The sequence below is a fragment of the Bombina bombina genome, chromosome 11, assembly GCF_027579735.1.
Source record: "Bombina bombina isolate aBomBom1 chromosome 11, aBomBom1.pri, whole genome shotgun sequence".
Lineage (NCBI taxonomy): Eukaryota > Metazoa > Chordata > Amphibia > Anura > Bombinatoridae > Bombina > Bombina bombina.
Window position 1 is genome coordinate 42759793 of NC_069509.1, and position 27053 is coordinate 42786845.

The window sequence follows — 27053 nt, forward strand, 5'->3', positions numbered from 1 at the left end:
CTATAAGAAACCAGAGGGCACGCTACCTGCTGGAAGTGTGCAGTGAGGCAGAGGGATCTATTCCTGCCTAGAAGCAGACAGGCAGAGGGGACGCTACCTGCCTGGGAGCCCACTGAGACCAGCCCAGCTGGGGGAGATACAGCCGCTGGCTTGATCCTGGTCTCAGCCACGATAGCCCTGGTCCCACTATTTGGAGGCATAGGGAGCTATTCCTGCCAAGAAGCAGCCTGGCAGGGGGATTTATTTCTGCCTAGAAGCAGACAGGCAGAGGGGACGATACCTGCTAAGAAAGAGCTGCAGGGCAGAGAGGACGCTACCTGACTGGGATTCCACTGAGACCAGCCCAGCTGGGGGAGATACACCCGCTGGCTTGACCCCGGTCTCAGCAACTATATCTCTGGACTCACTATCCGGTGGCCACCCCTGGGTTTGGACAGAGGAAGGGAGACCCCCTAGTGGAGTACCGCTACATCCGGGAGATGGAAAAAGATGTTTGGACACCCAGTACAGGTTGTTCTCCTTCAGCATTTTTATACTTGGGTCCCCGACCCTCAACAGGCACAACAGCATGAAATACCACTATGCCATCCTTTTGCACAATAGAGTACAGGTATGGCATCGATTTTAGGAACCCGGAGATAATTTTTAGGAACCGGGAGATGGAAAAAGATGCTTGGACACCCAGTACAGGTCGTTCTCCTTCAGCCTTTTTATACGAGGGTCCCCGACCCTCAACAGGCACAACAGCATGAAATACCACATATGCCATCCTTTTGCACAATAGAGTACAGGTATGGCATCGATTTTAGGAACCCGGAGATAATTTTTAGGAACCGGTAGATGTAAAAAGATGCTTGGACACCCAGTACAGGTCGTTCTCCTTCAGCCTTTTTATACTTGGGTCCCCGACCCTCAACAGGCACAACAGCATGAAATACCACATATGCCATCCTTTTGCACAATCGAGTACAGGTATGGGATCGATTTTAGGAACCTGTGGATAATTTTTAGGAACCAGAGATGGAAAAAGATGCTTGGACACCCAGTACAGGTCGTTCTCCTTCAGCCTTTTTATACGAGGGTCCCTGACACTCAACAGAAACAACAGCATGAAACACCACATATGCCATCCTTTTGCACAATAGAGTACAGGTATGGCATCGATTTTAGGAACCTGGAGATAATTTTTAGGAACCGGGAGATGGAAAAAGATGCTTGGACACCCAGTACAGGTCGTTCTCCTTCAGCCTTTTTATACGAGGGTCCCCGACCCTCAACAGGCACAACAGCATGAAACACCACATATGCCATCCTTTTGCACAATAGAGTACAGGTATAGCATCGATTTTAGGAACCCGGAGATAATTTTTAGGAACCGGGAGATGGAAAAAGATGCTTGGACACCCAGTACAGGTCGTTCTCCTTCAGCCTTTTTATACGAGGGTCCCCGACCCTCAACAGAAACAGCATGAAACACCACATATGCCATCCTTTTGAACAATCCAGTACAGGTATGGCATCGATTTTAGGAACCCGGAGATAATTTTTAGGAACCGGGAGATGGAAAAAGATGCTTGGACACCCAGTACAGGTCGTTCTCCTTCAGCATTTTAATACAAGGGTCCCCGACCCTCAACAGGCACAACAGCATGAAACACCACATGCCATCCTTTTGCACAATAGAGTACAGGTATGGCATCGATTTTAGGAACCCGGAGATAATTTTTAGGAACCAGGAGATGGAAAAAGATGCTTGGGCGGTCCTCCTACTTCAAATTTGGGGCACTGCGCTGCAATGTACTGAGCCACCAGATATGAGTGGTGTTTTAAGTAGTACTATTCTTAACAGTTTAATTACTGTTATGTGCCTTTTTTTTGGTTTGGGTTTTGTAGCCACAGTGCAGCACCAGAGGCCAGAAAAATTAGGCATGTAAAACTGCCTGAAAAATTAGGTATTGTTGCAGCCGCTGCTGTAGCAGCGGCCAGAAAAATTGATGTTTGTTTGACAGTTAAAAAGTGCCCTAAAACATTGCGGCTTGAACCCTAGTTGTTGGCGGGTAAGTCACGCAAGTCATCTGCCATTCAAAGATAAAATACAGCAGCATGTGTACCATTTGTAGCCCAAGGCAGCTCATCTCATCAGGCCTTTTTTACTCTAATGTATCGCACAATGTCAGTCCCTTCAGGATCCATCCCACATTCATTTTAATAAAGGTGAGATAATCAAGACTTTTTTGACCTAGGCGACTTCTCTTCTCAGTGACAATACCTCCTGCTGCACTGAAGGTCCTTTCTGACAGGACACTTGAAGCGGGGCAGGCCAGAAGTTTGATTGCAAATTGGGATAGCTCAGGCCACAGGTCAAGCCTGCACACTCAGTAGTCAAGGGGTCCATCGCTCCTCAGAGTGTCGAGATCCGCAGTTAATGCTAGGTAGTCTGCTACCTGTCGGTTGAGTCTTTCTCTGAGGCTGGATCCCGAAGGGCTGTGACGATGCATAGGAGTTAAAAAGGTCTGCATGTCCTCCATCAACAACACGTCTGGAAAGCATCCTGTCCTTGCCGGCGTGGTCGTGGGAGGAGGATTACTTTCATCTCTTCCCCTGTTAGATTCCCGTTGTGCTGTGACATCACCCTTATACGCTGTGTAAAGCATACTTTTTAATTTATTTTTGAACTGCTCCATCCTTTCCGACTTGCGTGAATTCGGTAACATTTCAGTAACTTTATGCTTATACCGGGGGTCTAGTAGCGTGGACACTCAGTACAGGTCGTTCTCCTTCAGCTTTTTTATACGAGGGTCCCTCAACAGGCACAACAGCATGAAAGACCCCATTTGCACAAGGTTGGATGCTGAGCTAATCATGTCCCGTTCCTCGTCCTCACTGATCTCACTGAAGGTATCTTCTTCCCCCCAGCCACCTACAACACCACGGGTACCAGATAGGTGACAACAACGAGCACCCTGGGATGCCTGTTGTGCTTGGTCGTCCTCCTCCTCCTCAAAGCCACATTCCTCCTCTGACTCCTCTTCCTCACAATCCTCTTCCTGCATTGCCGCTGGTCCAGCAAGCGATGCTGATAAGGCTGTTTCTGGTGGTGATGGAGACCACAACTCTTCCTCTTCACGCTGATCTACAGCCTGATCCAGCACTCTTCGCAGGGCACGCTCCAGGAAGAAAACAAATGGTATGATGTCGCTGATGGTGCCTTCGGTGCGACTGACAAGGTTTGTCACCTCCTCAAAAGGACGCATAAGCCTACAGGCATTGCGCATGAGCGTCCAGTAACGTGGCAAAAAACTCCCCAGCACCCCAGAGGCTGTCCTAGCACCCCGGTCATACAAATACTCGTTAACAGCTTTTTTTTTGTTGTAGCAGGCGGTCGAACATTAGGAGTGTTGAATTCCAATGTGTCGGGCTGTTGCAAATCAAGCGCCTCACTGGCAGGTTGTTTCGCCGCTGGATATTGGACAAGTGCACCATGGCCGTGTAGGAACGCCTGAAATGGCCACACACCTTCCTGGCCTGCTTCAGGATGTCCTGTAAGCCTGGGTACTTATGCACAAAGCGTTGTACAATCAGATTACACACATGTGCCATGCATGGCACATGTGTCAACTTGCCCAATTTCAATGCCGCCACCAAATTACTTCCATTGTCAGAAACAACTTTGCCAATCTCCAGTTGGTGCGGAGTCAGCCACTGATCCACCTGTGCGTTCAGGGCGGACAAGAGTGCTGGGGCGGTGTGACTCTCGGCTTTCAGGCAAGTCAACCCCAAGACGGCGTGACACTGCCGTATCCGGGATGTTGAATAGTACCTGGGGAGCTGGGGGGTGCCATTGATGTGGAGCAAGATGCAGCAGCAGAAGAGGATTCAGCCGAGGAAGAGGTTATGGAGAGGATGGAGTAGGAGGAGTAGAGGAGGTAGCAGCAGGCCTGCCTGCAAGTCGTGGCGGTGTCACCAACTCCTCTGCAGAGCCACGCATTCCATGCTTGTCAGCAGGTTTACCCAATGCGCAGTGTAGGTGATATACCTGCCCTGACCATGCTTTGCAGACAAGCTATCAGTGGTCAGATGGACCCTTGCCCCAACGCTGTGTGCCAGACATGCCATTACTTCCTTTCGCACAATCAAGTACAGGTTGGGGATTGCCTTTTGTGAAAAGAAATTTCGGCCGGGTACCTTCCACTGCGGTGTCCCAATAGATACAAATTTTTTGAATGCCTCAGACTCCACCAGCTTGTATGGTAAAAGCTGGCGGGCTAAGAGTTCAGACAAGCCAGCAGTCAGACGCCGGGCAAGGGAGTGACATTGGGAAATTGGCTTCTTACACTCAAACATGTCCTTGACAGACACCTGACTGTGGGCAGATGACCAGGAACTGCTACGTAAGAGAGACTGAGTGGCGGATGGTTGAGAGGGGGCAAGGAGGACAGCAGTGGTTGACGTGGCTGAAGATGCTGGACCAGGAGGAGGATGGCGGCTTTGAGTTTGTGTGCTGCTTCTACTCATGTGTTCATCCCATCGGCGTTTGTGATGTGAGACCATGTGCCTTCGCAAAGCAGTTGTACCTAGGTGGGTGTTGGACTTCCCATGACTCAGTTTCTTTTGGCACAGGTTGCAAATGGCATCGCTGTTGTCAGAGGCAGAAACACAAAAAAATGCCACACTGCTAAGCTCTGCGATGACGGCATTCTGGTGGTGGCAACAGCATGCGTTGATTGGCGTGCTGTCTGGCTGACCCCGGGTGCTGATGCATGCTGTCTGAATGTGCCACTAGCTCCTTGCGACGACCTCCCCCTGCTTCCAACTCGTCTCCTCCTCCTCCTCTCTGTCTCCCCATCTGAACTTTCCCCCTCTTCTTCTTCTCTTCTAGCGGGCACCCACGTGACAACCACGGACGCATCATCATCAACCGCTTCACTTGTATCTGACAAATCAACAAAGGAAGCAGCAGCGGGTACAACATCACCATCATTATCACACCGTACGTCCATGTCTGTAATGCTGCCTGACTGAGACATATCACTGTTATCTACATCCTTTGTCAATGATGGTTGCGCATCACTCATTTCTTCCAACTGATGTGTCAATAACTCCTCTGACAGATCAAGTGAAGCTAGTGTTGGTGGTGGCGGCAGGCGGGCGAGTGGCACTGGTCACTTGAGAGGTGCCCGCAGCTAAGCTGGAGGTGGATGGTGCGTCAAGGTTAGGAGTGGAAGCTGTAGAAGATTGGTGGCACTGGGCAAGTGGGCACAGTATACGCTGTGAGCCGGACACAAAAAAGCAGACTGATGTTTCACAATCCAAAAAGTTTATTTTTTTTTAAATGTACACTTACACTACTATTAAAGAAGATATGAGTGGTGGCACTGGGCAAGTGGGCACAGTATACGCTGTGAGCCTGACACAAAAAAGCAGACTGATGTTTCACAGTCAAAAATGTTTTGTTTTTTTTTTTTTTTTGTTTTTTTTTTATTGAGGGAAAGGTTCGGCATACAAGTAAACCAATGAGGCATTACACAATTACTTACAGAAAGTAGCAATAACAAGATACATTATACATAATACTTAATGAGCTACATAATCTAAAAATAGTGATATCAATACTGCCACGTAAAAATATAATTTGTAGATGCCTATAACAACCTAAGACTTCTCTACCAAGTTTGGAGGCCACTCTTGGGCCCTAGTTCATAAGAGAAAATAGATGATATTTATAGAAGACTATCTGGAATAGAGGAGACCACTTATGGATCTCTTTGTATTCACCTCATGTTTTCATTTTTATAATGCTGTAACTGTTAACTATGAAGAGGACACAATAAACAAGGTGCAAACACTTATTATATATAGAAAAAGGAACATTGATATAAATCTGCTTGTTTTTAACATGGAACCAAATTATGGTTCTGGAGACCCCTGCTATTGCATGGATAAAGAAGGGGGGCTAAGTTGGAAGTAAATAAACCTAAAAGACTAACTGCTATGCTAGGGTTTCTTAAGGGCTAATTATACATACCCACCCTAAGTCAGCGTATCTTTTCTTGTGGTATAGAATAATTAAAACTAAATATCTAGGTATTGGTGGCAAAATAAAGATCTGCATATTATTACCTCTCCAACACATCATGCCGCATCTAGTGCCTATAGGGGAAACATAGTAAATATGGGGTGCATATTAATCATACAGTTGGTAGTTTATATTAGGATAAGTCCGAATTTCAAAGGAAAATCTGCAGGCCTGAAGATCCCCACTATTGCTCGGTTTAGGAAAAGGGCTATATTGATAACACAGGGACCAGTGGAGCTAAATGACATACATCAATTCCTCAGGGGGTACTATTAAGTCACTTGACACCAGTAGCATCTAATGTATAGTATGAGTTCCCCCAAGGCACAATATTAGACAATCTAATTAGGCTATGCTGGATATCTAAATGGAATTACCAATATATAGGCAATAAAATATAGCTGCAGCTACACATGATGCACTGAACCCACCTTGCTAACAATTGCAGTCATAGTTATGAAGACTAAGGAAGCTCAGTGTTACCACCCACAAGTAATCAGCATTCAGACATGGTTAAGGTAGCAAATGTGTGAAAACCCGTGTATCTCAGAGCAGGAATATATCTGCAGGACCAGCCTGCGGAAAAGGCAATTGAATGAGAGTTAAGTAGCATAATGTAAAATGTAAAAGGGGGTTATAGCCTCAGAATAAACACATGCAATACTCAAATACAAGGGATACTGTGTTACATCAGACTCGTAAATTATGATCAGCATAAACTTTCACCAATATTCGGCATCAAACCAAGCTTAATTGCAAAAAGATGGAGGTACACAGGGGATAAACAATATAGGCGATAATTGATATTAACTTAAAGTCAATGCGGTAAAGGCCATCAGCAGCTATATGAGGAGCAGGGAGTCACTACTAAACATAATAATGGGGTTAAAATGAACTTAAAATCCTTGCAATAAAGGCAAGCAGCCGTTGTGTGGGGAGCGGGGAGTCACTGCTTGACATACTAATAAAGTTTAAAGACATCCTACTCCTAGCTCCAAAGACAGTATATTTTACTTTATCGATCCTTTAACGGCAAACTGTCATATCTGTTAGCCTTCAAGCTATGCGTTAGTGCGCATATAACCCCCTCATATTCGACAAGAGTTGTACTCCATTATATTGGAACATATGCAGATCTTTAGCCTACAGTAAAGCAATTGTTCCATGAAGAACAGGGAGTCTCTGCTTGAGATGATAATGTGCTGAAAAGATTATTACACCCCCAACTCCAAAGTCAATATGTGTTTTTACCCAGGCATTTCACTAATGGTTGTCTACCATATCCAAGAGGTCACCAAATTACCCCTTTGACACAAGAGGAGCCGGACTCCTGGATCCCAGACGATGCGGTAATGATGATGCGGTCTCGTTAGAGTCTGGAATCGTAGGGTTGTACTGCAGGGGAACATATTCAGCCTTAACATGGCTAAGGAGAGGAGTTCGGCATACAGAAAAGGGATCATGCCGATGCGGTCCAATTTTTGTGCTAAGCGTGTTTGTCTGGCGCTTCCTGAATATACTTGCACCTGCGGTTCATCTGGCTGGAGTACTAGTGGAGTGTCTGCATAGACCTGAGGTGTGGTGTTAAGAGCTTGCAAGACGACCGCTGCCCGTACCTCCGGTACTGTGTCTTGCCAGAATGTTACTCCCGCATTGTCAGGCCGTCTTACCTCCGCTGCTAGGCTAAGGGTAGGGTATAGTCGCCGGGGCCCCAGTGCGACAACACCCCCCCCCCTCCATTTTACAGGTTTCAGGTAGGATACGTTTATGAAGTGGATGAATGTCACCGTGCCCAAATGCCAGAGCAAGTTCATTTTCTAGAGCTGTATGATGGGTCTGAAGCAAACTGCGCAGCTCCCCTAGAAAACTTGACGGAATCTCCATGGCGAATATATGATGTTACTCAGTAAGCAGAAGTGAGACAGGCGATAATTTTCATAAAAGAATATATCGTGCCTTGCTTTGTAGGGAAAAAAGAAAAAAAATGTGCAGTATTTTGCGGAGTTCTACTGCTTCCTAACAACAGAGGCAAATTAATGCCCTGCCGGGGGTTATGTGGAATGGTAGGCCGCAATCCTTAAGTCGTTCCAGGATGCTGTGTATGGTCTTTGTTCCCAAAATAGCGTTATAGTGTGATAGAGATTTCTTTGCTATAGATCCGTAATCCAAAAGTTATAAGTAATGGAGTAATATAGAAGGAGTTTCACTCAGTTTGGAACAGAGAGTTAGAAGAGCTGATGATTTTGCAGCCTGTCATGGCCGCTACCCGGAAGTTCCCCCAAAAATGTTTATTTTTTAAATATTTAAACTACTGTTACAACAAATATGAGTGGTGCCACTAACTTGGCAAGTGGGCCTGGCACACACGCTGGCAGGCAGGCAAATGCAATAAGATTACAATAGCAGACTGATGTTTCACAGTCCAAATTTTTTTTAATTTAAATATTTACACTACTGTTACAACAAATCTGATTGGTGGCACTAGTTGGCAAGTGGGCCTGGCACACACGCTGGCAGGCAGGCAACTTCAATTAGATTACACTAGCAGACTGATGTTTCACAGTCAAAAATTTTTTTAAAAAAAATATTTACACTACTGTTATAACAAATATGAGTGGTGGCACTAGTTGGCAAGTGGGCCTGGCACACACGCTGGCAGGCAGGCAACTGCAATTAGATTACACTAGCTGAATGATGTTTCACAGTCAAAAAAGTTTTTTTTTAAATATTTACACTACTGTTACAACAAATATGAGTGGTGCCACTAACTTGGCAAGTGGGCCTGGCACACACGCTGGCAGGCAGGCAGGCAACTTCATTTAGATTACAATAGCAGACTGATGTTTCACAGTCAAAAAAGTATTTTTATTAAATATTTACACTACTGTTATAACAAATATGAGTGGTGGCACTAGTTGGCAAGTGGGCCTGGCAAACACGCTGGCAGGCAGGCAACTGCAATTAGATTGCACTAGCTGACTGATGTTTCACAGTCAAAAAAGTTTTTTTTTAAATATTTACAATACTGTTACAACAAATATGTGTGGTGCCACTAACTTGGCAAGTGGGCCTGGCACACACGCTGGCAGGCAGGCAACTTCAATTAGATTACAATAGCAGACTGATGTTTCACAGTCAAAAAAGTATTTTTATTAAATATTTACACTACTGTTATAACAAATATGAGTGGTGGCACTAGTTGGCAAGTGGGCCTGGCAAACACGCTGGCAGGCAGGCAACTGCAATTAGATTGCACTAGCTGACTGATGTTTCACAGTCAAATTTTTTTAAAAAAAATATTTACACTACTGTTACAACAAATATGAGTGGTGCCACTAACTTGGCAAGTGGGCCTGGCACACACGCTGGCAGGCAGGCAACTTCAATTAGATTACACTAGCAGACTGATGTTTCACAGTCAAAATTTTTTTTTTAAAATATTTACACTACTGTTATAACAAATATGATTGGTGGCACTAGTTGGCAAGTGGGAATGGCACACACGCTGGCAGGCAGGCAACTGCAATTCAATTGCACTAGCAGACTGATGATTCACAGTCAAAAACGTTTTTATTTAAAATATTTACACTACTGTTACAACAAATATGAGTGGTGCCACTAACTTGGCAAGTGGGCCTGGCACACACGCAGGCAGGCAGGCAACTACAATTAGATTACACTAACAGACTGATGTTTCACAGTCAAAAAAGTTTTTATTTAAAATATTTACACTACTGTTATAACAAATATGATTCGTGGCACTAGTTGGAAAGTGGGCCTGGCACACAAGCTGGCAGACAGGCAACTGCAATTAAATAACACTAGCAGACTGATGTAAAAGTTTTTTTTTTTTTAAAAGTTACACTAATGTTACACCAGATATGAGTAATGGCACTGAGGATGGAAGTAGGCACAGTATATGCTGGGAGCCTGACACACATGCTGGCACTAATGGCAAGCTGGTCTGGCAACTAAAATTAAATAACACTAGAAGACTGATGTAAAAGTTTTTTATTAAAAAAAGATACACTAATGTTACACCAGATAGGAGTGGTGGCACTGAGGATGGAAGTAGGCACAGTATATGCTGGGAGCCTGACACACAGGCTGGCACTAGTGGCAGGCTGGCCTGGCAACTGCAATTAAATAACACTAGCAGACTGATGTAAAAGTTTTTTTTTACAAAATTTAAACTAATGTTACACCAAATAGGAGTGATGGCACTGAGGATGGAAGTAGGCACAGTATATGCTGGGAGCCTGACACACAGGCTGGCACTAGTGGCACACTGGCCTGGCAACTAAAATTAAATAACAATAGCAGACTGATGTAAAAGTTTTTTTTAAAAAATTTTTACACTAATGTTAAACCAGATATAAGTGGTGGAAAACAGAGCAATTAGGCACAGTATATGCTGTGGCCTGACACACAGGCCTGATGGAAAATTAAATTAGATTACACTAGCAAAATGATGTAAAAGTTTTTTTTTTTTTTTTTAATTTACACTAATGTTCCCTTAGGCCCTTACACAGGCTTGCACTAGTGGCACGCTGGCCTGGCAACTAAAATTAAATAACAATAGCAGACTGATGTAAAAGTTTTTTTTTTTTAAATTTACACTAATGTTCCCTTAGGCCCTTACACAGGCTGGCACTAGTGGCACGCTGGCCTGGCAACTAAAATTAAATAACAATAGCAGACTGATGTAAAAGTTTTTTTTTTTAAATTTACACTTATGTTCCCTTAGGCCCTTACACAGGCTGGCACTAGTGGCACGCTGGCCTGGCAACTAAAATTAAATAACAATAGCAGACTGATGTAAAAGTTTTTTTAAAAAAAAAATTACACTAATGTTCCCTTAGGCCCTTACACAGGCTGGCACTAGTGGCACGCTGGCCTGGCAACTAAAATTAAATAACAATAGCAGACTGATGTAAAAGTTGTTTTTTTTTAAATTTACACTAATGTTCCCTTAGGCCCTTACACAGGCTGGCACTAGTGGCACGCTGGCCTGGCAACTAAAATTAAATAACAATAGCAGACTGATGTAAAAGTTTTTTTTTTTTAAATTACACTAATGTTCCCTTAGGCCCTTACACAGGCTGGCACTAGTGGCACGCTGGCCTGGCAACTAAAATTAAATAACAATAGCAGACTGATGTAAAAGTTTTTTTTTTTTTAATTTACACTAATGTTCCCTTAGGCCCTTACACAGGCTGGCACTAGTGGCACGCTGGCCTGGCAACTAAAATTAAATAACAATAGCAGACTGATGTAAAAGTTTCTTTTTTTTTTAAATTTACACTAATGTTCCCTTAGGCCCTTACACAGGCTGGCACTAGTGGCAGGCTGGCCTGGCAACTGCAATTAAATAACACTAGCAGACTGATGTAAAAGTTTTTTTTTACAAAATTTAAACTAATGTTACACCAAATAGGAGTGATGGCACTGAGGATGGAAGTAGGCACAGTATATGCTGGGAGCCTGACACACTGGCCTGGCAACTAAAATTAAATAACAATAGCAGACTGATGTAAAAGTTTTTTTTAAATTTTTTTTACACTAATGTTAAACCAGATATAAGTGGTGGAAAACAGAGCAATTAGGCACAGTATATGCTGTGGCCTGACACACAGGCCTGATGGAAAATTAAATTAGATTACACTAGCAAAATGATGTAAAAGTTTTTTTTTTAATTTACACTAATGTTCCCTTAGGCCCTTACACAGGCTGGCACTAGTGGCACGCTGGCCTGGCAACTAAAATTAAATAACAATAGCAGACTGATGTAAAAGTTGTTTTTTTTTAAATTTACACTAATGTTCCCTTAGGCCCTTACACAGGCTGGCACTAGTGGCACGCTGGCCTGGCAACTAAAATTAAATAACAATAGCAGACTGATGTAAAAGTTTTTTTTTTTTAAATTTACACTAATGTTCCCTTAGGCCCTTACACAGGCTGGCACTAGTGGCACGCTGGCCTGGCAACTAAAATTAAATAACAATAGCAGACTGATGTAAAAGTTTTTTTTTTTTTAAATTACACTAATGTTCCCTTAGGCCCTTACACAGGCTGGCACTAGTGGCAGGCTGGCCTGGCAACTAAAATTAAATAACAATAGCAGACTGATGTAAAAGTTTTTTTTTTTTTAATTTACGCTAATGTTCCCTTAGGCCCTTACACAGGCTGGCACTAGTGGCACGCTGGCCTGGCAACTAAAATTAAATAACAATAGCAGACTGATGTAAAAGTTTTTTTTTTTTTAAATTTACACTAATGTTCCCTTAGGCCCTTACACAAGCTGGCACTAGTGGCACGCTGGCCTGGCAACTAAAATTAAATAACAATAGCAGACTGACGTAAATGTTTTTTTTTTAAAAATGTACACTAATGTTACACCAGATATTAGTGGTGGAAAACAGAGCTATTAATCACAGTATATGATGTGGGCCTGACACACAGGCCTGATGGAAAATGAAATTAGATTACACTAGCAAAATGATGTAAAAGTTTTTTTTTTTTAAATTTACACTAATGTTAACCAGATATCAGTGGTGGCACAGAAGAATTAATCACAGTATATGCTGTGAGCCTCACACACAGGCTGACAGGCAGGCAAATGCAAATAAAATTACCCAAAAAAACAACAACAAAAAACGACTGAAGTTCTAGCCCTAAAAAGGGCTTTTTGGGCTGAAGTTCTAGCCCTAAAAAGGGCTTTTTGGGGTGCTGTCCTTACAGCAGAGATTAGATGAGTCCTTCAGGACTGTAGTGGACAATGAATACACTAGCCTAGCTATCTATTTCCCTATAAAAACACCAGCAGCAGCACTAAACCTCCTCTCACTAAGAATGCAGGATTGTAATGAATCTAAAATGGCTGCTGCCCAGGAGCTGGGAGGGTCTGGGAGGGAGTGTCTGCTGCTGATTGGCTCAAATGTGTCTGTAGACTGTGAGATACAGGGTCAAAGTTTACTCAATGATGATGAATAGGGGGCGGACCGCCGCGGCGAACGCGAACAAGCTAAGATCACCGGGAACTGTTCTCCGGCGAACAGTTCGCGACATCACTAGGTCACCCACATCTTAAAGGGACATGAAACCCAAAATGTTTCTTTCATGATTCGGATAGAGAATACAATTTTAAACAACTTTCTAATTTATTTCTATTATCTAATTTGTTTCATTCTCTTAGTATCATTTGTTGAAGGAGCAGCAATGCCCTATTGGTTTCTAACTCAACAAATGGGTGAGCCAAACACAATCAATATATATATATATTCAGCTACCAATCAACAGCTAGAACCTATGTTCTCTGCTTCTCCTGAACTTGCCTAGATAAACCTTTCAGCAAAGGATAACAAGAGAAGGAAGCAAATTTAATTATATAAGTAAATTGGAAAGTTGTTGAAAATTGTATTCTCTATCTGAATCATTAAAGAAACACTTTGGGTTTAATGTCCCTTTAAGAACTAGCAGAAAGTCTGCCAGTATCTTTTTTTAAATATATTTTTTAAATATATTTTCTACAGTGTAGGATCCCCCTTACCCCCCAACCTCCCTGATCCCCCCAAACAGCTCTCTAACCATCCCCCCTCTACCTATTAGCCGCCATCTTAGGTACTGGCAGCTGTCTGCCAGTACCCAGTTTACTATACTTTTTACTTATTTTTTTTGTTCTCCCACACTGGGAGAACATATGCCTGGCTGAACTCCTGTCCACTCATTTGCCCTGTTTGTAGGTACTCTAAAGAGGATAATGGGTCTCAGATTGGTTAAAGAAACCACTTTCAATTGACGTGCTGATTAGCATTTTAAGTTTCAGGGGATTCAAGCTCTGTTATGTGGGGTGCCTTCTCCTGTAGGACCCACATGCGATAACTCATGGACTATCACCATCTTATGAAAGAAAAGAGCAATTGATTTACATTAGCTGTAATATTTTAGTAATCCACTTGTAATTTAGTTTCTTGGGTAGCCTTATGCTTATCACAGGCATTTTTGAAGTCTAATGGAAGTTTATTCCATGAATCAGGAACTCTCTGTGAAGAAGGGCTTCTGTAAATTACTCCTTAAACTAATTGATGTAGGATACTTTAATTCACTAAAGTTTTATTGAAAATATGTGTCTCTCTTAACATTTTTTACTTTAGTGTCCCTTTAAATTGAGAATTTACTTTATATGCTCAGTAAAATAAAATAAGATGATGATAATTTCTCTCTATGTGAGAATCAGGCTCTTAGGGCGAGATTAGGGCAACGCCAGTTTTTAGTCTGGTATTGCTATCACTTATACGGCTCCACATATAAATGTGGCATGTATGTTTTAGTTGTCTCCTGCTAATTTTACTCCCATAAATTAACATAGAACCGCGTCGCAAGTCGGTATATTCAGTGCAAGGACTTATGCAGAGAAAATGGAGAAATTTTACTCCATTTTTACCTCGCCACTCATAGGCAGGCGCAGCAAGCCTTGTGCTGAATATATAAGTACCGTAATTTCCTGGAAGTTCTAACTAACACCTAACCCATGCGCAATCTACCTGTCAACCGTCATCCGCAACCGCAATAACTAAATAAAATCTTTTAACCCCTAATTTGCCAACCCCCACATCGCAAAATATCTAATTAACCTATGAACCCCTAAACCGCCATCCTCACAACGCAAACTACTTAATAAATGTATTAACCCCTAATCCACCCCCCCACAACGCAATAAACCTAATTAACCTATTAACTCCTAAACCACCAACCCCCACAACACAAATAACTAATTTAATCGCTAAGCCCCCTAACCTAACACCCCCTAAATTAACCCCAATTACATAAAATAAAAAAATACTCCATATTCCTCCTAATAGAATCATCCCAAGTGAAGGACAGACTTACCCTGAGGGATACGCCCCAAATTTGAAGTAGGAGGACCGACCAAGCATCTTTTTCCATCTCCCGGTTCCTAAAATCGATGCCATATACACGTCCCCTGATAGGGGACGTAACAGGGATTAAACTGATAAGAATAGTACTACTTAACACACCACTCCTATCTGGTGGCACATTAGATTGCACGCGCAGTGCCCCAAATTTGAAGTAGGAGGACCGACCAAGCATCTTTTTCCATCTCCCGATTCCTAAAATCGATGCCATATACACGTCCCCTGATAGGGGACATAACAGGGATTAAACTGATAAGAATAGTACTACTTAACACACCACTCCTATCTGGTGGCACATTAGATTGCACGCGCAGTGCCCCAAATTTGAAGTAGGAGGACCGACCAAGCATCTTTTTTCCATCTCCTGGTTCCTAAAATCGATGCCATATACACGTCCCCTGATAGGGGACGTAACAGGGATTAAACTGATAGGAATAGTACTACTTAACACACCTTATAATAACGCAGAGAGAGGCAATGCAGAGAGAGGAGTCTGAAGAAGAGGAGTCAAAGGAGGAAGGTGGCTTTGAGGAGGTGGAAGACCAAACACAGCAGGTGTCCCAGGGGGCTTGTTGTCACCTTTCGGGGACCCTTGGTGTTGTACGTGGCTGGGTGGAGGAAGAGACCTTCAATGACATTAGTGAGGACAAGGAACGGGACATGGCTAGCTTGGTATCCAACCTTGTGCAAATGGACTGTTTGCGGTTGTTTGCGGTGCGTTAAACGGGGAGTTTGGTCTGTCACTGTGAAGCGGGCGTAACCCTTACACTACCTGATCGATACAACATCATACCTGATGTTTTAAAGCACGTTATTCCAAACAATTTAGGAATGTTAGGTGATTTATGCCCTTTATGGATTAAAACCAGACTCTGCATCAACTATGTAATTTTCCATGGGAGTTTTGCCATGGATCCCCCTCCGGCATGCCACAGTCCAGGTGTTAGTCCCCTTGAAACAACTTTTCCATCACTATTGTGGCCAGAAAGAGTCCCTGTGGGTTTTAAAATTCACCTGCCTATTGAAGTATATGGCGGTTCGCCCGGTTCGCCCGTTTACGAACATTCACGGAAGTTCACGTCCGCCGTTCGCGGACGGAAAATTTTATGTTCGCGACATCACTAGTTATTTGTGTTTTGTGGGGATGGCGGTTTAGAAGTTAATAGATTAATTAGGTTTATTGCGATGTGGGTGGTTGGCGGTTTAGGGATTAATAGTGTAATTGTTTATTGCATTGTGGGGGTTTGGTGGATTAGGGGTTAATACATATATTAGTTAGATTGCGATGTGGATGAATGGTGGTTTAGGGGTTAATACTTTTATTATTAGTTGTGATGTGGGGGATGGCGGGTATAGGGGTTTTGACGTATTGGGTTTATTTTTTGGAGGCGTGTTAAGACTATTAGGGCCGATGTAAAAAAAAAAGTCTATGACTACATTCCAATTACTAGTGGGATATTCAACTCCTGGCCAGCAGGAGGAGATAAAGAGCATCCCAGCAAAGCTGTTAAGTGTAACTTCCCTTACCCATAATCCCCAGTCATTCTCTTTGCCTTTGTCAATGGAGGATGTGCAAATATGGTGTCTGAAGATATTTAATCCTTTTATGGATACTTTTCCCTGCATGGGGCTATGCTGTGTCCAACTCAATCTATTTAGTAAGAGTAATGGTGGCTATTAGCAGTTAGAAAGTGGTGAGGTTGCCTTTGCTTTATTTCTAACATTATTGCTACCCCTTCATAGAAAGCCAGGGTTGGTTACTCTGTTCTTTCTTTTTCTACAGGTCCCTGTTAGAGATAGACTACTTTCATACCTGAGAAGCTGTTTCCTCCCTGGACGCTGAACTCCACAGGTAAGTGCCTTTTCCCTTTTAGTTGAGAAGGACATAGCACTTGGGGGTTATAATTCCTCATGTATTTTAAGTGGAGATTAGAGACATAAAGTATCTCTTCAAATTTGGGATATTTTTGGGCAGCAGAAGCAGTGTAATGTCCTGCTTTCTGGCTCCTTATTCTCTCTCTGAGGGTCTAATCTAGTTTTATTCCCTGGGACAGGATATTTTTAGGGGCCATAAGCAGTTAGATGTTTTAAGACTCCTGCTCACCATAGAGTAAGCCCTTTTTTCTCAAGTGAAAGGGATCTGCGCCACCTTTTATTCTAATTAAAAACAGTGTCAGTTACACTGTATGGCTGTACAGCACTCTGCTTAGGGGCACAGCTATTCTGAGCCTCAGGTATATGGCTGATCAGAGCAGTTTTACAGTGCCTCCTGTATGCTGGTAAGGGTTTTCCTTTATTTATCTGGAGAGTTTGTTACCCGTGTTTTAGAGACAAGGTAAATCCTGCACGTATGACCGCATTCCCATCAATATAACATTTATTTGGCCCGCTAGATATCGGGTTCTTCTAATGTTATAAAGGCAGTTTTTTTAGTACACAGATTACATCGCCTATTTCCCTATAGAAGGGAAAATCTTTAATGGTGTCTAGGATAGAACGGAGGTCTTCAGACCTCTTATCCCTCATGTAAAGTCTATTATTAAGCAGCGGTACCTTGTTCTTTTTTTTATGGGATGTTAACGGGAACTTATGTACTGTTGTGTATACTTCTTTAACTCTAAAGCCGATGCGTCATCTCATCTGTTTAAGATAAGATCGCGCTTGAGTGGGTGCCATTTTATCTAGCTCTGTGGCGGTTCATTCATCGGTGTTCCCGCCACGGACAGTATACGAGTCCCCCGGGACCTTTTCTCATGAGTTAGTCATGTGATCTTATGGCCACTTCTATTAAAAGTTCAGCAGTATGACTGATTTTTTTATTTAGAGTTTTGAGTTTTTCCCCCCTTTAAACGGACATTCCCTTTATGTATGTTTGGTGCGGTTCACCATTGATTTTCCTCTAGGTCAGTTTCTGATAGAGGATAGACTGGAGTTTTCTGACACCTGGTGACTGTTCTGGGTGTCATGAGATGCAGACATCTGGTCTGGTTGATTTCACTAACTAACTGTGACACAGACAACAGGACCTAAGCCCCGCCCCCAATCTAGTGACATCACTTCCTGCTCTCATAACTTCTTCCACCTTTTCAAAGGACGAAGCATACATTTGAATATAACAAATAACATGGTATACAAACAGAGTATACAACAATTTTGAATAGTATATAACAAATAGGTTACAGAAAATATAAATAACATGAATTAAATCCTGACTTGAACATTGGGGTAGACTACCCTAGTCCACAGTGACCATGGGATTATTCTGCCCATACTTCCGGTCACTGTTCTAACTAAAGTTAATCCCTAAATCGGGACGGAAGTTTCACCACTCTTACGCTTGATGTAACTCTGCATGAACTGTCCTCTGATACAGAAGAAGGTGAATGAGAGTCCGCTGGAGGAAAAGACATATCCCCTCTGTGATCTTGCTGAGGGGCAGGCACCCCTTTTAACACAGGGGATCCCACCAGCGGTGGTACTGATGCATCCAGTTCCAAACTCTCAGGTACAGGCTGAAGATGTTTTCGGTTACGTTGTGTAACCGTCCCTCCATCAGTAAGGACTACATAAGACCTTGGTTCTGGAGAGCGTCCAATTACCGTAGCAGGTGTCTTCCATTTCTTCTCCTCATCCAGTTTAATTCTGACAAGGGCCTCACAGAATGTCTCCTGTCATAGATGAAATGATAGCCCTTTTTTGCCTCTTCATCCCTCCTAAGGACTTCGTCCCAAGGAATAGAGCCAGTCAGCTTGAAGACACCCACTGAGGGTAAGGTGGTGCAAATCTGGCGTCCTAGCATCAGCTGTGCCGGGCTAAACCCTGTGGCTTGAATGGGCGTCGCCCTATAGGACAAGAGTGCCAGGTACGGTTCAGATTGCTTTAAAATGAACTTTGTTGTTTGAACTGCCCTTTCAGCCATTCCGTTGGCCTGCGGGTAATGTGGACTTGACGTGGAATGTATAAAATCATATTCCCTGCTCAAAGCACTGAACTCTGTAGAAGCGAACTGCATGCCGTTATCACTCACCAGCTCCATTGGAATGCCCCAACGGGTGAACAAGCTCTTAAGACGAATGATAACGGCTTGACTTGTGATATCATTCAAAGGTGCAATTTCCAAATACCTGGAATAGCAGTCGATCACAACTAGGAACTTTTTTCCGTGCAGTCCACACAAATCAGCAGCTATTTTCTGCCATGGGCCTGCAGGCAGCAGAGTAGAAATCAAGGGCTCCCTTCTCTGAGTAGGCCGGCGTTCCCAGCAAAAGGCACATTTAGACACGTGATTTGAAATGTCGGAGCTGATCCCAGGCCACCACACAGCCGTAGCTGCCCTTTCTCTGCACTTTGTAATGTCTAAGTGGCCATCGTGAATCCTGTTTAATATCTCCTTCCTCATACTGACAGGAATACCGATGCAGTCTTGGAACAGCACCAACCCCTCCAGCTCCGTGAGCTGCGACCTCTCGGACTGGTAAGAACTTAAAGACATCCAGGCTGCCCGCTTTCGGGCCAACCTTCTTTTCTGTACTTTATAACCTCTTGCAGGTCTGTGTCCAAATATGTCTCTTTCTTTATTTCTTCCAGTTTCCTTGAAGAAATGGACTTTGAGGCCAGAACTGAATCAACATAAACTTTCACATTGGATTCGGTTGAAGACTCTTCAGCAGCAGCCAGCGGGAGCCTGGATAGTGTATCTGCCACAACCAGTTGTTTCCCCGGCACATGCACTGCCTGAACATTGAACCTGAACAGTCTCATTAGAAGTCTCTGGCATCTTAAGGGTGATTTGTTGATATCGTAGGAGTTGATTAGAGGAACTAGCGGTTTATGGTCAGTCTCCAGATTAAATTTCTCTAAACCCACTAGGTAACGCTGAAAGCGCTCCCAGGCCCAAACTGCAGCCAGGCACTCTTTCTCAATTTGAGCATATTTTGGCTCAGCAGCCATCAGCGTAAGCAATGGGCTGTAGTTTATTTTCATTCAGCTGCAGGAGAGTGGCCCCTAACCCATAACTGCTCGCATCAGCACTAACCACAGTCTTTTTGGAAGGGTCGTAGAACCCCAGCACTGGGGCAGACCCCAGCAGGGACTTGGCCTGCATAAAAGATTTTTCCTGTGAAGGTCCCCAGACCCAGGCAACATCTTTCTTTAGCAACTCTGTGATAGGTTGTAGAACTGTAGATAAATCTGGAAGGAACTTGCTCACATAATTTACAAGGCCCAATATTTGTCTCAGCTCATGTACATCAGAAGAACTTTTCATCTGTTCAATAGCACAAATTTTCTCGGGGTCTGGTTTGATGACAACCCCATTGATGAAATGCCCAAAGTAACATAATTCAGCTTTTCTAAAATGGCATTTTTCTTTATTTAGCTTCAGCCCAGACTCTCTGATAGCCTGCAGCACACAGCTTAATTGCTTATCATGTTCCTCCACAGTAGACCCATACACTGAGATGTCGTCCATGACAACTGCCGTGCCCATGTGGTCTCTTAGGAGAGAACTCATTTCCCTTTGAAAGATTTCAGGAGCAGAGGATATCCCGAAGGGGAGTCTGCAGAAGCAAAATCAACCTACCGTTGTAATAATGGTAGTCAGTTTGTGGCACTTTGGATCTAGAGGGGTCTGCCAGAAGCCGCTAGAAGCGTCCAATGTAGAGAAGAACTTTGCCCCAGCCAATTTCGGAGCTATGTCTTTCAATGTCGGCAGCACAAATCTCTCTCTCTTCACTGCCTCATTCAACCTTTTCAGGTCTACACAGATGCGCACCTTCCCGTTTTTCTTTGCAACAGGTACAATGGGGGCACACCAGTCAGTTGCTTCAACAACCTCTTCAATAACCCCCATATTCTTCATGCGCATAAGCTCCTTCTCCACTTGAGGCATGAGCGGGAATGGAATTCTACGGGGAGTAGAAATGCTGTATGGGACTGCTTCACCTTTAAGTGATATACGGACTGGCTTACAATTCAGTAGGCCCAATTCGCCAAATATGTCTTCAGAGATCTCATTCATTCTGGCTACTAGGCCCAAACCACAGGCTGCTTTTCTGCTCAATAAATTGTTAACACACTGACCTCGAATCACATGCACCCACATGGTGTATTTCCTTTGCTTGTACTCGCAGCTGGCAAGAAATTTCCCTGCACAATCAATGCGGCCACCAGGACTATGGACTTTTGTAGAAACCTTTACCAGCTCGGTCTGTCGAGGCAGTTCCATAAATGCAGCGAGAGACATTAAAGTGATATCTGCTCCTGTGTCAATCTTAAAGGCAACTTTGGCTCTCATTACAGTAAAAGTAGCCTTCCAATCTTCCTCTGAACCTGGCCGTTCAACAACAGACCCCACAAAGGACACTTCCTGACCCTCCTGGTCACTATCCACCTGCATCTCCTTAATGTATTCAGTTTTACACACCACTTCAAAATGGCCCATTCTGTTACATTTTCTGCATCTTTTATCTTTGGCCGGGCATATAACACTCTGATCATGGGCACTGTTGCACCGTGTGCATCGGGCATGCTGTGCCCATCCAATTCTAGGTCTATCTGTTATCTTAGATCTACCGGTCACACTGTGCCTTTCACTAGCAGCTTTCCTGAACTGCTGCACTTCATCCACAATACTCTCAGACCTCAGATCAGCACTTTGCTTTTTCACCAGTTCACTCTGGCGGGCCATCCTAATAGCCCCATCTAATGTTAAATCAGGCTCTAACTGCAGCTTAAGTGAGACTTCAGCATCTGCAATTCCAATAACTATTCTGTCTCTGATTTGCTCTTCTTTAGCAACACCAAACTCACAGAATTCAGCTAGTTCATACAGGCTGCGCACAAATGACTCCACAGATTCTCCAACACGCTGATCACGTTTGTGAAAACAAGCTCTCTCATGAATCACATTTCTTTTGGGCACAAAGTGGGCACTGAGTTTATCCATAACTATTTCAAAGTAAAATTCTTCCCCTTCTTGGAAAGTAAAAGCATTGAACACTGGCTCCACATCTTTCCCCATAGAGTATAAAAGAGAATTAACTTGTACTTCACCACTCTCCTTGTTCAGTTTGGAAGCAATCCTGAAGCGCTGAAACCGCTGACGCCATGTGGGCCAAGCTGCAGGCTGAGAGAAGTCAAAAGGCTCAGGTGGGGTAAACTTTGACATTGTCATTGATCAGGAACAGAAGCGCAGGTAAGAACTTCTGACACCATGTCATGAGATGCAGGACATATGCAGGACACAGCAATGATGGTACAACTCTATTTTATTAAAGAGCATGGAAACATACATCTGGTCTGGTTGATTTCACTAACTAACTGCGACACAGACAACCGGACCTAAGCCCTGCCCCCAATCTAGTGACATCACTTCCTGCTCTCATCACACTGGGTATTGTTCTTTTTTCCTTTAATGAAATGTGGTGATGTCTGGATATTTTGAGGGCTCCTTTTATGGTCCTATGGATCTTATATAATACAAGGATCTTAGGACTGTTGGTATTGTTATGTACCCCCCTTTTTATGTGGGCCCATGAATGTGATCTCTTATATTGAGATGATTTGTGACCTCTCACATAGTCATATTTTTTCTATGTATTTATGTAATATTGATATTGATTGATATATATATATATATATATATTCCTTACCTAATACCTAAGGATTATTTTCATATTTTTGTACATGAATCACGCTATAGTTTCTCATGCTGAGATAACTTGTCCTTATGTATGTCACTGGGTATTCTTCAGGGTGTAAAACATACTATTCACTTAATGTTCTTAAGACATTAATATATATATTTTTGTTTCCCTATTTTATGTATAGGGGCTATATTATGGTCTTATGTCTGTGACATCATGATTTTCCATTCCTATCATATATCTATTTATTATTGATCTTGGCACACTAATTTTTTTTTGGTTTTAGGACATTAATAGGTTTTATTATATTCCCTATTGAGATTTTTTCAGCTAGGGCCTGCGATTTTGGTTGCCTTTCTATGCCCTATGCATATTATCTTAGTAAGGATGGTCAGTTCCTGAATGGGGACCTTCTGGAAACTCCAGGTGCGGTATGCTTAAGGATTCTTCTTGAACTCTGTAGCTCATTACTATTACCAGTGAGTAATTGCAATATTTTGACGAGTTCTCTGTCTTGAAAATGTTTTTCAGATTCTCTGATTGTTTTTGCAAACCCATGTCAGCTGTCAGGATGGCTGAGTGGTCTAAGGCGCCAGACTCAAGATCTATATCTTCTCAGTTATTGGGTGTTCTGGTCTTCAAATGGAGGCATGGATTCAGATCCCACTTCTATGGCGGGTTTGTTATCCTTTCTGAAGAGATGCTATTTATCTCTTATAGATAGGTTTCTTTATCTGGATAATTTTTCTGACTTTCCAGTAGACCCTCTTCAATCCCTATCTCCAGTGGGACCTGGAAATTTTGTTCAAACTTTGGGTTGTTTTTTTCTCAAAGGATTTGTCCCTTTGGCCATACTTAGTCTTAATATTCTCTGGTCTCTCTTCAGACCATATAAATTGTTTTCTAAAGATTTCCGTAAAGAGGAGCAACCATGAGTTTTTGCCAATTTTTAAAGGTTCTATACTGTAGCACTGAAATATGGAGTCCTGGGTTCATTCCCAGGTAAGGCCTAGCAAGGGAAACTCCAGTGGCATCCATGCTATGCTTTTTTTGTGTTGAATATAGATTTTCCTCCTATGAAGATTTTTCTGATGGATGTCAAAAAATTCCAATTGTCTGGTTTGTTTTTTTTCTTCAATCCTTTATTCGTCCATCAGTGGTTTGGTTTATGGAAGTATTTGGTTGCTTCCATGGACATTTTTCCTTGGACTCGGTTCCATCTGAGACCCTTACAGTTATACATGCTCAGACTGTGGACCAGAGACTACTTGGATCTATCGCAGAGGATATCTCTGTATTCACTACCAAGTGATTCTCTTACTTGATGGATTTCGAAGGGTCTTCTGTCTCAGGGTACATGCTTCCTGAGACCATCCTGGGTGATTGTAACCATGGACGTCAGCCTTTCAGGCAAGGGAGCAGTTTGGGGTTCTTTTAAGCTCAGAGTCTTTGGACTCGAGAGGAGTCCTCTCTTCCCATTAACACTTAGAGTTAAGAGCAATTTTCAATGCCGCAATAGCCTGGCCTCAACTAGCTTTAGTCCGGTTTATCAGATTTCAATTGGACTTTATCTCCTCAGTGGAACACATTATGCACCAGGGAGGATCTCGGAGTTCCTTAGCTATATAGGCAGTGACTCACATTCTTAAGTAGGTGGAGTCTCACAATTTTTTTTCCTTTGCCTTCAACATCCCAGGGGTGATTTCATCCCAGGGAGTGGGCTCTCAACCTAGAGGATTTTTCACGATAATAACTCTCGGCTGGGGGGTTCTGGAGATGGATCTGATGACATCTTGTCTAAACACCAGTCTTCCAAAGTACAGTTCTAGATCAAGTGATCCACAAGCCGTTTTGATAGATGCTTTGGTGGTGCCTTGGATCTTCTGACTGGGTACCTGTTCCTCTTCCTCGAGTGCTTGCTCATATCTAACAAGAGAGGGCATCTGTGATTCTAATAGCTCCTGCCTGGACCTTGCAGGATCTGGTTTGCGGATCTGGTGAGGATGTCATCTCTTCCACCTTGGAGGTTTCCTCTGAGGAATGACATTCTACTTCAGGGTCCTTTCCTCCATCTAGATCAGGATTCTCTGAAGCTAACTGCTTAGAAATTGAACGCCTAGGTTTGTCTAGATGTGTTTTTTCTGAGTCATTGATACCATGCTTCAGGCTCATAAACCTGTTACTCGCAGGATTTATGGCGTAAATACCTTTATTGGTGCTAATCTAAGGGTTTCTCCAGGAGCCGGGTGAGGATTCCCCGTATTTTATCCTTACTTCAGGATGGTCTGGAGAAAGGGTTGTCAGTCAGTACTCTGAAGGGTCAGATATCTGCGCTGTCTATTCTTTTGCACAAACGTCTGGCTGATTGCCAGATGTTCAACTTTTTGTTCAGGCCCTGGTCAGAATCAGGCCTGTGTTTAATACTGTTGCTCCTCCTTGGAGTCTTAACCTTGTCCTTAACGTTTTGCAGCAGGCTCTGTTTGAGCCGAAGCATTCTGTTGATATTAAATTGTTATCTTGGAAGGTTTTGTTTCCTCTTGCTATTTCTTCTGCTTGCAGAGTGTCTGAGCTTTCGGCTCTACAGTGTGATTCCCCGTTCCTTATTTTTCATGCAGATAAGGCGGTCCTTCGTTCTCAGTTGGGTTTTCTCCCTAAGGTTGTGTCGGATCGAATCATTAATCAGGAAATTGTTGTTCCTTCTTTTTGTCCTTTTCCTTCTTCACAGAAAGAATGACTGTTGCATAACCTGGATGTTGTGCATGCTCTAAAAAAAATTTCCCCCAAGCAACTAAAGATTTTCGGAAATCTTCTGCACTATTTGTGGTTTTCTCTGGCAAGTGTAACGGTCAGACGGTCACTTCTACTTCCCTTTGGTTAAGAAGTGTTTTCCATTTAGCTTATAAAAAAAGAGGGACAGCAGCCTCCTGAGAGAATTTTGGCTCATTCCATTAGGGCTGTCTCCTCTTCCTGGGCTTTCAAAGATGAAGCTTCTGTGGAGATTTGCAAGGCGGCAACATGGTCCTCTTTGCATACTCTTTCCAAATTCTACAAATGTTATGCTTTTGCCTCGGCTGAGGCCGCTTTTGGGAGAAGGGTTCTTCAAGTGGTGGTGCCTTCTGTTTAAGTCCTCCTACCTTGCTCTCCCTCCCTTTTCATTCTGTGTCCTCTAGCTTGAGTATTGGTTTCCACTAGTAATTGGAATGACGTTGTGGACTCCCCATGCCATAGGAAAGAAAACAAAATGTATGCTTACCTGATAAATTTCTTTCTTTCTGGGCATGGAGAGTCCACAACCCCACCCTCTTTTTAAATTATAATTCGGCAGATTTTTTTAAGTGAACCTCAGGCACCTCTATACCCTTCTGTTTCTTCTTTTTCCATTTTCCTTCGGCTGAATGACTGGGAATTATGGGTAAGGGAAGTTACACTTAACAGCTTTGCTGGGGTGCTGTTTGCCTCCTCCTGCTGGCTAGGAGTTGAATATCCCACTAGTAATTGGAATTACGTTGTGGATTCTCCATGCCCGGAAAGAAATAAATTTATCTAGGTAAGCATACATTTTGTTTTCTTGGCCGCCGGCAGTTTCTAAACTGCCCGTAAGTCACTTGCGACTCCAGATATGTGTATTTACGCACATTTCTGTACATTGCCAGTTTATTCGACTTACAGCAGGTTATAAACTGCAAGCGCCGTATATATGTGATTCCCCAATGTGCAAGGTGAATGTACAGGCGACGTGTGTTTCAGTAGTTGCGCTGAAGCCTGCGCTGCCTATGTAATCTCGCCCGTAATCTCTTTCCTCAGGCCAACTAGAACTGTATATTACACAGTGAATATATACCATAACCCGTTACCCTTAAAGGGAGAGTACACTGTATAATTGGTTTTATATTAATGTATTTTCAATTACTTTTTATACCTGCTGCAGAGTATAACATTTATGAGAAATTGTATGTTCAGGTTTATTTGTGTATATGAAGTAGCTGGTTTTGTGCTTTTAAACCACAGCCTATTGTAATGGGTTGAGCTTCAGGTAATCAGATGTCATTATGTTATCACTTTTATGTACTTAGAGAGAACAATGGAAACTGATCATTTTATTACTTAACTATCCTGCACCCCACTGAGAGTGTAATCTCTTCTGCTGGCTGCGTTTACTTAGGCTGTTCAATAGAATATACTCGAGTATAGAAACTTTCAGTAAAGGTTTGGATACCACAGGCTAAATCAGCTATTTCAAATGCCAAAATAGAGGTAAAGGAGCTACTTGTAAACGATTTAAAACATGCCAGCAGATAAAAGGAATAATTTGGAACAATTTAAAAGAGAGATTTTTTTGGGGTTAAAGGGACACCAAACCCAAAATTTGTCTTTCATGCTTCAGATAGAGAATAC

At 43.0% G+C, this 27053-nt stretch overlaps 1 protein-coding gene and 1 pseudogene across 1 annotated transcript in view; both read left to right on the forward strand.

The window, feature by feature from the left end:
• The window catches only part of LOC128641641 (uncharacterized), a 505331-nt gene that overhangs the window by 419159 nt on the left and 59119 nt on the right, over positions 1–27053 (forward strand).
• LOC128642544 (uncharacterized) lies at positions 23525–23631 on the forward strand (annotated as a pseudogene).